The sequence below is a fragment of the Siphateles boraxobius genome, unplaced genomic scaffold (assembly GCF_051911475.1).
Source record: "Siphateles boraxobius isolate OS27281-9 unplaced genomic scaffold, OSU_SipBor_1 20, whole genome shotgun sequence".
Taxonomy (NCBI): Eukaryota; Metazoa; Chordata; class Actinopteri; order Cypriniformes; family Leuciscidae; genus Siphateles; species Siphateles boraxobius.
In genome coordinates this window covers 9,853,536-9,866,246 of record NW_027508811.1, presented here as the reverse complement: position 1 = coordinate 9,866,246, position 12,711 = coordinate 9,853,536, and positions in this window count along the sequence as shown.

Genomic DNA, 12,711 nt, shown 5'->3' with positions numbered 1-12,711 from the left:
TACCAAACCAAATAATCAATGATTAAAAACTCAAGAGTAAAAAAAGTCTAATTGCAAAACTTCCACCGAGAAACTACTACTATTTTGGTTTAAAAGTTGGAAAATGAGCTGCCAAACCGTTAGTGTCGAATTACTGCTGCGTTGCTGAGGGAAGGGGGGAGATGGCATCGTATTGAGAGTGAAATTGAGACATATGTGCATCTTATTGTGTCATTTATATACTGTATTTGAGCTTTTTCTGTCTTCCCAGAGCTCTGGTGGATTATCAAAGCTACATACAATGGCAGAGGTTCTCTCTCTCACTCTCTCTCTCTCTCTCACACACACACAAAAGCTTCTTGTCCAGATTCTGCAAAACATTGTGACATTAATGTGTACAACTGTGCTTAGAGGATGCTTTTCATTCCTAAATCATGCTGGTGAACATGATCGTCAAGTTTTACAAAAACTTATGGAGTTCATGCAGCTTAAGTGCTGCTGTCATTAAAGCAAATGAGGGACAAACCAAATACTGAGACATTTTGTAATTCATTAAAACATTTTCACTTGTACTGTAATTTAAAAAGTTGTATTAAATTCGAAAAGATTGTATCCAATTAGCATTTTTATTAGTGCTCTCAGACTGCCATCGGAGTACATCCAGTACTCAGTATGTCTGTCTGAATGAGCTGATTCTTTAAAGAAGATTTCTATGCAAATCTTATTTGATTTGGTGTGAATATAAGTCAGTACACTATTGTTAGAGGAACGAAAGGAGGAAGAAAAACCTTTTCATAAACACACATACACCAATCAGACCACTTGCTACCAGGAAATAAATGTGCATCAGGGTGGACAGAGAGCCTGCAGGCAGAAAGGCTTCAAAGCCTGTTCACTCTGTGTGTGTGTGTGTGTGTGTCTCTCTGTGTGTGTGTGTGTGTCTCTGTGTGTGTGTGTGTGTGTGTGTGTGTGTGTGTGTGTGTGTGTGTGTGTGTGTGTGTGTGTGTGTGTGTGTCTCTGTGTGTGTGTGTGTGTGTGTCTCTGTGTGTGTGTGTGTGTGTGTGTGTGTGTGTGTGTGTGTGTGTGTGTGTGTGTGTGTGTGTGTGTGTGTGTGTGTGTGTGTGTGTGTGTGTGTGTGTTTCCGCCCCCACAGTGTCATTTTCACACCTGTTTCTGTGTGATAAGACTCTTCTCCTTTATTTTACTCTCATGATAATAAGGCCTTGTACCTCCCTAAAACTCACACAAACCTCTAAATTAGGACATACCTACAACTATATTTTTTTATAAAGCCAACTTTAATAACTACAGAACAATTCTATACTTAACCTCAAACTAATACATAAAATAAAATTTGTATCATATATATATATATATTTTTTTTTTAAACCTTTATAATATTGGAGCTGTGGGTTGTACACTAGCTCACGACGCAAAAGTTGTGTCTCACGGGAACTAAGATTTTAATCCGACCTGAGACGTGACCTGATCCTGTTGACCCAATGTATAATTAAGAATGTATCAGAATTGCCACAAAAATATTAAGCAGAACAAGTTTTTCAACATTTATAATAATAAAAATGTTTCTTGAGCAGCAAACTAGCATATTAGAATGATTTCTGAAGGATCATGAGACACTGAAGACTGGAGATGCTGAAAATTCAGCTTTCCCATCACAGGAATAAATTACATTCATTTTAATAATATTTCACACTATTACCGTTTTAACTTTGATCAAATAAATTCAGCCTTGGTGTGCAAAAGAGACTTCTTTCAAAAACATTTTTTAAAAATCTTAGTAAAAGAGTAATAGTAATGTATATTATTTATAATATCAATTTTATTTTCATTTCAGGACACACCTGTATGTCTATCAACAAATTTATCCCTGAAATAACCACACACACAAACAATGGGTTTTTATGTTTTACAAAGACTCTCCAGACCTAATGATTTTTATACTGAACAAAGTTTATATTAACCCTACCCCTAAAGCTAAGCCAAATCATTCTGCAATCTAAATAATAATTTAATATGATTTATAAGCATTTTTACTCATGGGGACAGAAATTTTGTCCCCACAGCATCAAAAATTTTAGGTTTACCATCCTTGTGGGGACATTTAGTCCACACAACGCAGGGAATACACAAACGTTATGTTTCGGTATCTTTGTGGGGAATTTTCATAGACATAATGATTTTTATAATAAAAATAATATAAACTGTATATTCTATGCCCTAAATCTACCCATCACAGAAACATTTTTGCAGTTTTACATTTTCAAATAAGCATTATTTTTTCCCTCTTAGGCTGGTCCCCATAGGTTTTACTATCTTTGTGGAGACATTTGGTCCTCACAATAGGTTAAACAACCTCGATATCAACAAGTCTATAGCACGCATAGTGTTTATCGTGCAATTTATTCACGAAAATCAGTTTTTACGTGCATAGGATACGCATGGGTACATTTAGTAGTGGTGTGGGGTGCGTGTCTATTACACACAATAAAGTGTGCATCAAATGCACTCAAAAACTGCGTATCATATGCACATAAAAACTAATTTTCACGTATAAATTGCATGATAAACACAATGCGTGCTATTAGAGACTCATTTCATGAGATCAAGCTGACACACACACACACATATTGGAGTACCTCTGCACATCCACTGTAATATGCTTGTAAAACCAAAATTCATAGTTCCTTGAGCTACAAACTCTTGCTACAAATCCACATGTTGGAGCACATACATATTCTTGGACAAAAAAAAATATCTACAAGTGCAAAATCCACCAATTTTGCTTCCTTGTGCTGTCCGGGGTCAGCATACATAACACACAGACTTAGATAAATGACAAACTAACTACATACAGACTCCAATATCCCTCTGCCTGGTTATGATACTTCCTGCTTTAATCTAATATTAGCTCCGGCTGAATGGACAGCACATGGCTTTCTGTGTGTGTTTGTCAAAGTGATTACCAATGAATCAATATGAGTGATGGTTGAACTTCTGTTTCTGTTAGCCAGCATAAGTCTCTGTGATACATGCCATGAGTGTCTTGAACACACACACACACTTGTGCATTCTCAACATTGCTCTCTGATTAACGCATATGTGCCCCTGCTGCCCTTTACCGCATTTACGGATCACACAAATGAATCGCACATAAGAAGCAATACCCATAAATGTGCACTGTGCAACAGCTTTAAGGGGCAGGAATACACATCACTGTTTAAGAGTTTGGGGTCGGAACATATTTTTAATGTTTTTGAAAGAAGTCTCTCATGCTCACTAAGGCTTCATTTATTTGGTCAAAAATACAGTAAAACAAATATTATGAAAAAATATTGCAATTGAAAAATAAATGTTTAGTATTGTGGTATATTATAAAAAGTAATTTATTTATGTCATGGTAAAGCTGAATTTTCAGCAATCTTCCAGTCTTCAGTGTCACATGATCCTTAAGAAATCATTATAATATGCGTATTTGCTGCTCAAGAAACATTTATTATTATAAATGCTGAAAACAGTTGTGTGTGCTGCTTCAAAAACCAAGATATTTCGGATGCATCGAAATTTCAAAAGAACAGGTTTTTTTTATCTAGAAACATTGTAAATGTCTTCATTGTCACTTTTGATCAATTTAGCCTATAAACCCATACCTCAGGCATTTAGTGACCCTGGACGTCATTCACTACCCTCCTCCTCATTCTTTTCTTAGTATTCTTCAATCAATTCATTATAAACAATGTAACCAAATCTTTTTTTTTTTTTATAAAAGAATGCCCGTTTTCCCATTTATTTTTTGTAAAATTTGAATAGGGTCACTAACGACCCGTGCCGTGTAAGTGTCAGTATATTTTGAAATATTTATATATTGAATCTTACGCAATCAAATATTAGTGTCAGTCACTTGATGGTGGATCTAGTGAAGAAGCTGTCAGCGATCAAAATATTGATTTTGAAGACGTTGAAAATGATAGTTTTGAGACATCTGAGATGTTTGAGATGGTAAATATAAGCCAGATGCTGAATGTATTGGGAAATGAGCTCTGACGAGGACAGTAATGATGGTATAACACATCTGCTCAAATTGAACCCTTCCAAGCTCCAAAAAGTAACAAAATATGCTTTATCTTACTCTTCTGTCATTGTTACTCTAATATCAGGAGAGTTACATGTTGTAACGTGTTCGTAATGCTGTTATGCTACAAATAAGGATGCATTTAATGTTAATGTTGTACTTTATTCATTCGGTGTGATTGGATGTTCAAGTTGAATATGGAAAAATGCTCCAGTTGTGAGGGGAACCACAGAGAGAAGAGTCAGATAGAGTGCCTCGCTGGTTCAAGAGTGCGGTTCTCTTATAAGTCGGGGTGTGTACGGCGTGGGCTGTGGCCGACAACAGCCTCTAATAAACACCCCTGGTTATTAAAAACGTCTCGTCCTTGTCTGAGAATGCTACAATATTATAGCGGCAGGTAGAGATCCATCCTTATTAGATATAGATCTGGGTCGCTAATGATTGGTGAAACATTCATTTAAGGGTTAATATGTCCTGGTTGCATAAAAGTATTAATTCTTCAACAACAACAAAAAAGTTTGATCTTTTAAACAGTGGCATAAATTGTACAAATTATTTCTCTTCAATCAGTTTTTTTCCTAAAAATACTATAGTATTCAATGCATTTCGTCTACAAAGAACTTTGATTTGCTTGCATACAAAGCAGCAGATGGCATGAAATAGTGTGTTCCATCACAGCAGGACCTCAAAGACATTGATCAGAGGGGGAATTCCAATCAATCAGGACAGAGGAGGCCGGCTGAGAATGGGGAGCACCGGGATGTTTCCCAGTGGGTTGGTTAACTTGCGGGTCAAATGTCAATACTAAATTTAGTTACAAGGTAAACGCACAAAGGGGAAAAAAAGGTTCTAACATTGTCACACCAACTCATTCATACCACGGTGGCCACATCTGTCAAATTTTTAAACCGATTGCTATGTACATTCCAATATGTATTTCTCAGATTTGTTGTTTCTTGTCCAATTGAATTGTGCTACTTGTGTAACATACACTACCTTTCAAACTTTTGGGGTAGTAAGAACTTTTTTCAGAAGAAATTAATACTTTTATTAAAATACTTTTTAAGATCTTACGGACCACAATCTTGCACGGTAGTGTAATAATATGATTTCAGACATATCAAAACTGTCAAAATCTATATACCTGTAAATTAACTTGATAACAGAGCAGGCATTGTTTGTATTTGGCTGGTAAAGGTGACAGTTTTTCAGTCCCTGGATAACATCAAACTCGAAATGTTCCTTTTTCACAAACAGAATTTTTTTTTTTTTTTTACTCAACAAGCAGTTCAACATCAATCACTCACTTTCGACTCAGAATCAACACACAAGTGTAATTTTAATAAAGGATGACGATGCAGATCTCAATCTGGAAAGGGATTATGGGAAGCCACTCCACTCAGACTCGAGTAGAGCAGAGGTTCGGAGAACATCCAACATTGTAACACTTAAACATGGTCCAGCACGGATACATTCAACTGTAGGTGAATCTGCTGCAATATAGATCATGATTATGCTTTTTACCATCTATAGTCTACTGCACGTTTACATAAAAAGTGCATTAACATGAATTTACTATATACAGTACAACAAGACTCCAAAGACCAAATAAAACTCATTAAATTAGCATTCAAAATCAACAAACTGAAATAACAACAAAGTTAATTTTATCTCAGTATTTTCTCATTACAAAGAAATAATGAATGATCCAGATGGCAGGTTACGAGTGCAGAAACACGAGTGCATTACGTGCCAGTGGATGCCTAAATTGAGGAACATGTCGGACTGTATTGATCATCCTGGATCCATGGTCTTTAGTGTGGAGAAAGATGCCTACAAGAAAAAAAAAAACAAGGGAAAATGCATACACATCCACCTTGCCACTCCCTCTAAGTCCCGCCTACTGTTTGCATTTCCAAAACCAGCAGCATCTTCGCAGAGCTCAGCATCCCTGTGTCTGTGTTCACACTGAAAGCTGCACTACTATTTCATGCCCTGCCAAGTCTAGGCAGTCCATAAGACACCTGCATGCTGTTCAAAACGTATCATTGATCTCAATTCGAATCCTTTGTCTTTTTTCCTTTCTCTATCAATCCCCATTCAGAACAAGATGCCAGTAAAGTACGGTAACAGTATTGTACCTTTTTTTTTTCACGATTATTCACTGACAATTCTTGTCAGCTGGGTACTGAAGCAAGTAATCACACAGTCTTTGGGACTAATTAAATGTGACTTTCAATCGTTCCCCAACAGTCTCACTTCCTGCACCACTAAACAGCTCCATTAAAGTGATTGGTTATTCATTGTTCTGTCCATCTGTATAATATTTGATCTCTTGGCTCTTTTTACTCATACCAGATTAAACTGAGATGAATAATGAAATGCTGCTTTTTTTTCTCATTGTCTTCTGTTGCTCACTATCCAGGCTGTCAACAAACACCAACATTATTCTTTGTCTGTCTGTCCAGAAATCAGTCAATAAATCAATGAGTTGAACCTTCTGACTGTTTTTGTCTCACGGCCCACACATACCTCCATCTAGCATGTATTCAGTTCTCTCTGCTACACACACAGTCTTTGACTTCAACTGTTTTTAAGCTGAGCTAATTATATTTTCTATTGCTTAACCCAAAGCCTCTTACTCACAGATTTTTTTGGTATTTTCATTGAAGGTAGTGAAATTAATAGTTTTAATATTAAAGTCGGTACTGAAGTAGCAACAGATCCTTTCTTTAAAAAAAATCTAAGTGAAACGGTTTGTCAAAGAAACCAATTCAGGGCAGAGATTTGGTTCAATTCATCAGTTGTTGATTGGATGGAGGCAGATCTGAATGAAAGCTTGTAGTCGGTTGTTCAACATGGGCGGTGTTTAAGTGACCTAAATGATAGACCTTAGTCAGGGTAGCGCCATGTTTAATTTTTGACAAGAATGAAAACGAGGCTGTTAGGATAGAATACATTGCGTTTAATGGATTGCAATGTTGTTTAACAACAATCTGATTGTTTAGCTGACGTAACATCTTTCCGGAAAAAAAGAGTTGTGAAAATTACATGATCTAAGACCTTTTTACAGTGCGTGCCATTGTAAAGACTGTATGTCTATCCCTCACAGCCTTGTTTTCATCCGCGTTAAATTCAATGTAGCATCTAACCTGATAAGGTCTATTGGAGAAGGCATGTCACCAGAGAAAAGTCTGTTCACCAAAAGATCTATTATTACATTTTGATTAAAAATTACATGGCCAAAAAAACAAAACTAACACGCATGGATGAATCATTCACGAGCTATACAGGTTTTTCTTGGAAAGGGTTTTTACAATGTTTTACAGGCTGGTTCAATGTAACAAACGCTTATTGCAAATGCACCTGGAACAGTCCTTAAGACATAAACAGTTTACAGATGGTAGACAATTAAAGGTCACAGTTCCAATAACTTTGAACACTAAAGAGACCTTTCTACTGACTCTGAAAAACATCAAAAGAAACTGGCCAGGCTCCCTGATCTGACCTGCGTGAACATGCCATAGTCCTGCTGCAGGAGACATGAGGACTGCAGGTATGGCCAGAGCAATAAACTGCAATGTCCTTAATTTAAGACACCTAAGACAGTGCTACTGGGAGACAGAAAGGACAGTTGATCGTGCTTTCAGTACCAGACCACATGTAAACATGTCGATTTGAGCCGTATTCTGCATTCCAAAAAGTCAAAACTTAACCTTTTCAGGTATGTTAGTAGGATACAAGTGTAGTGTTTTAATATCAAATACATGCGTGTCGCCATTAAGCACGGCAGGGGAAACATAATGGTATTTGGGACGCATGTCTGCAGCAGGTGTTGGAAGGATCTACAAAGCTGCCACTTTGAAAATGGACCAATATTGGGAATCCTGCTGAACACAATGCAGTCAAGTATGGAGAATCTGTTTGGAGATCAAATGCATTTTCCAACATGATAACAATCCCAAACACTTGAATTGTGATAAGGTCTCCAAATTAAGCTCAAATTTGGAAAGAACTTGTTCCAGAGGATTGGAAAGAAGTTGCACAACACATGCACAAAATTTAGTGTGTCAATGCCCAGAAGAATTTGAGCCCAGGAGAATTTTTTTTCTCCCCAGGAGAAAGTATTTTGAGTTTGACAGCCCCTGGTCACCATTCACTTTAATTATACAAAAAAGATGAGAATGAAAATCTGAAAATTAAAATATTTCCTTTTGTGGTCTATGGAAGAACAAAAACGGTTCTAAAGGACACGGGGAAGTGTAATTGATGACATTATGCTTCGTTAAGTCATTTTCCTGATAGGGACCATAAGCCATTCCCCACCATACAGGTGATCACAGGTTGTACTATCGTTTTGGGCACATTTGGTCCCCACGATTATGGCAAAACCTGACCCTACACACATCTTCCACACCATAATCAGATAGACGAGAAAGTGACACTACCCATAATGCCCCTGAGGAGAGCTTGTCCTCTCTACTGGGCACAGATCTGACACAAAGCAGAAATATACACAACACAGGAGAAACAGGAACTATGATAAAGAAAAAAGGATTTAATCCAACTATCTTTTCCTCCATTCATCGAACCATTTCCTTAATGGGTGAGGTGGTTGAGAGCACAATGTGAAAAAGCATAAAAAAAAGCATCTCATAAAAGACAATCATTACTGGTTTCTCTCTTGTGCTCTTTGAAGTAAAAGGTCAAGTTGTTCTGTCTGTGTGAAGGACTGTGCCATGTTTGAGTAATTATCACGGACTGGAATTGCCAGAGTTTTGGACTAATTATTTTTGCTATCAGAACCCTAACGAGCAGCCGAACTGTAGGCGTGAGCTGGCGGCTGCTGGCAGAACATGATCAGTGCTTACAAATGAACACTAACAATCAGACAATACATTTTACACTAAAACACACACACACACATTCAGCCAAGCTCTATATCACAAAACAGCCAGCTGTGCTCCTAATGTCACCTTTGCCGTGAGGACAAGCGTGAGTGATGCTGAACTGAAGTCTGGTCACACAAAGCTTCCACTTTTGATTGCCGTCTAGAAGATTTTTCTTTCATATGAGACTGAAGAAACCAAATAAAACTTATGGAGAAAGGACAAATGGATGATTTCACCCAAGAACTAAGAGCATTTTAACTCTCTTGACGACTTCTCATTATCACAGAATTCTGAGAATCAATTCCAGAAACTTCATTGCTTATTAGATACCGCCTTGGAAAGTCTTTACTTTATCCAGCATAATTCCAAAACACACTGAGTTTTATTTTTAGCGACACATTAAATACCATTAAGTGCTTGAGAGTACACAGAATTGGATGTTTAAATGTCAAAAAACACGAGTCACATAATGGCAGTTACGCTGCCGGAGGATAACAGAATGGACAGAATGACTAAATTGCATTGCATTTTTTCAGCGGTGACATTACCTAAAAGGAATGGAAGTTTTAGCTGGGCATTATTCTCTTGGAGCCTTTGACACTCTGCTGTGACTGAACAAAAAAATATATAATGAGCTAAAGTTCATTTAGTATGGTTAAAGGCATTATGTAGGAAAATAAATTAAATATTATTATAAAATATATATTATTATGTGAGCAAAACGTACAAAATATGAACGATTATAAAAATATTAGTGCCGGCAAATCGATTAATCGCATCTAACATAAACGTTTGTGAATGTGTGTGTGTATATTATATACACACACACACATATACACATATATATATATATATATATTACACACAGTCCGTATATACTACTACTGTACTGTACTGCTCCCAGCTGCTCACTTTTCTGCCTCTCTTTCACAAACACACTTCACGTTTCTAGCCTGCACAGTCATGAGGAAGTAACTTTCTTATATAATTAACATGCTGTGAACATGCAGCACACAAACCAAGTGGAATAGCTGTAATCATGTTAGCATTAACTGGAAAGGGTAACGTTCAGCTATAAAGTATGCAAACACTATGAGAATGATGTGTGAATGTGTCTGCCGGGACAAGAACTCAATCACATGGTCCAATGCACAGATGAGATGTGCAAGGCGCATGCACACGTACAATACATGTAGCTTCAGCCATATGCATACTTGTAAATATAATCACATGCAGAGAGAGTCTTATTCACACTTTTAATTGCTGTAGAAGAGGAGAGGAGAGGAGAGGAGAGGAGAGGAGAGGAGAGGAGAGGAGAGGAGAGGAGAGGAGAGGAGAGGAGAGGAGAGGAGAGGAGAGGAGAGGAGAGAAGAGAAGAGAAGAGAAGCTGTTGCAAGAGGGAGGGAGAGATATTTTGATGAAAGATTATGAGGGCACACACGTTTTTAAAAAAGATAACAGATAAATACTGCAATATTCCAGAAAAATTAAGAAATGTACATTTGTGAGTAATTCTTAATAACAGCCGCAAATAGATTACCACACCTTTTGATCAATACATTTCCATAACATTTTCTATTTATACTCTAGAGAGAATATAGGAATTTCAAGCTGATTGATAGCATCAGAGTTAGTTTCACGCAGACTTAGGGAAACACAATCTACCGCTTATTCTCAATAGCAGAACATCACACACAACAACTGCAGATGGAAACAAAATTTGGTGGCATCATTACGGCTGATCTTCGTTTAGATCCTGTTAATTGGCATAGATGTTCTGAGAACTCCAAGTTCCCATGGTGATGGGGGTCCAAGAGAGCTGATTGGTGGAATAAAATAGCAGAACAACGAATCAGAGAACAGCACAGGTGGACTCAACTCACTGTGAAAGAATCAAAGCTTTAAACCTCTACATATGGAAATCACATCAGCAATATTCAATATAAACTTTCAGGAACACTTAAAACTATTATACAAAAGAAGTACACACTACAGGGGCTAAGATAAATGTACACTCTGATAGAAACCTTCAAACTATTCACACAAACCCACACAGAACATACTCCTCATACTGTGAATCTAAACCATGTCAACTATCTCATCACGCTTGTAGAGTAGCCATCTTGTCGGAGCATTTCCAGGGTGTATGTGAGAACCCCCTGCTGTGCAGACATGTTCTAATGCTTCTCTATATAACAACCAGACACACATTCCCTCCATAAACGCTCTGTATCGGTTCTCATGACTGACACCAGCCCACATCATGCTAGAGGTCCTATTCTTAGCCTCCAGTGGCTCTTTGCTGAATATCAGCATGTTTGTGTGGATTCTGACTCATTTGTTTTTATCTCTGTGCTGGATTGTTGAGTCAGGAATTGGACATCAGGATAAAGATGAGAGTAAATCTCTCGCAAGATGCAAAAGCAACTTTTCAGAATCTCAGCCTACTTCTTTAGACACCTGTTGTGCTGACTTAACACAGGAACACTGTGCTTTAAAGCTAACCTGAACAAATAGTGCACTTGACTTTAGGCACAAGAGACTGCAGCCAATAGATCGACACTATGATGCAACGACAAAGACCATGTTGTTACAAATGCAATGTGGTCATATGCATTTCTGACTACCTCTGAATTTGCTGTGTGTAATCACAAACTGTTTTGGAACCCATTTACAGCTGTGTTTAGCACTGACCAGGATATAGAGATAAATAAGAGAATTAGAAAGTTAGAGATTATGTGAATTATTTAATTTGAGGAAGGTAAGACTCACCTCCCAGTCAGCTAATTTTCTTTGGCAGATTTGGCCCACATAAACAGTTGAAGTGTGGCCCAGATTAGATCATGTTTGCTGGCCTGCTTACTTTTTAGCCAGTACTAAACCAAAACAGTGCCTCATAACTCCACCAATAGTGAGACAAATAATAAAAACAACTATGGCCCATATGTGAAACTTAGTACCTTATACATAATATATTTAATTTAAATCAATATTAAAACAAGCACATAGACCTATTACAAATGAGAGAGTGAATGTTAAAGAGATAGTTAGAGACAATGTGAATTATTTAATTTGAGAAAGGTACAGTAAGACTCACCTGTAGCTCCACCTTCACCAGAGTAACTCTTCCTCCCAGTAAAGAATGTCTGAGAATATCTCTTTCATGTCTACATGCCTGTAAGTCCTTATAATACTGAGAATTGGAGAAAAAAACAGCACTATTATAAAAATAGACAAAGTTGGGTCACAGCTTCCTAGCAACCAATATATATATATATATATATATATATATATATATATATATATACACACACACACACACACAACTGGAAAAAATAATAACTTTATGTTTTTAAAAGAAGTTCCTTATGCTCATCAAGGCAGCATTTATTTGATTAAAAATGCAGTAAAAACAGTAATATTGTGAAATATATCATTGTAAGATGCTGATGTGGTGCTCAAGAAACATTTCTTATTGTCAATGTTAAAAAAAGAATGTTTCTGCTGCTCGATATTTTTGAGGAAACCATAATTTTGTGTAACCGTAAAAAAATTGCATTAAACTGATCAAAATTGACAGTAAATAATAATAATAATAATAATAATCAACTTTATTTTATACAGCGCCTTTAAAAGCAGCTTCTCAAAGTGCTGTACACAAAATAAGCAATAGATAGCTTATTATAAAGACATTCATAATGTAATAACACATTAGTTTTAAATAAATGCTGTTATTAAAAATGTTTTTAA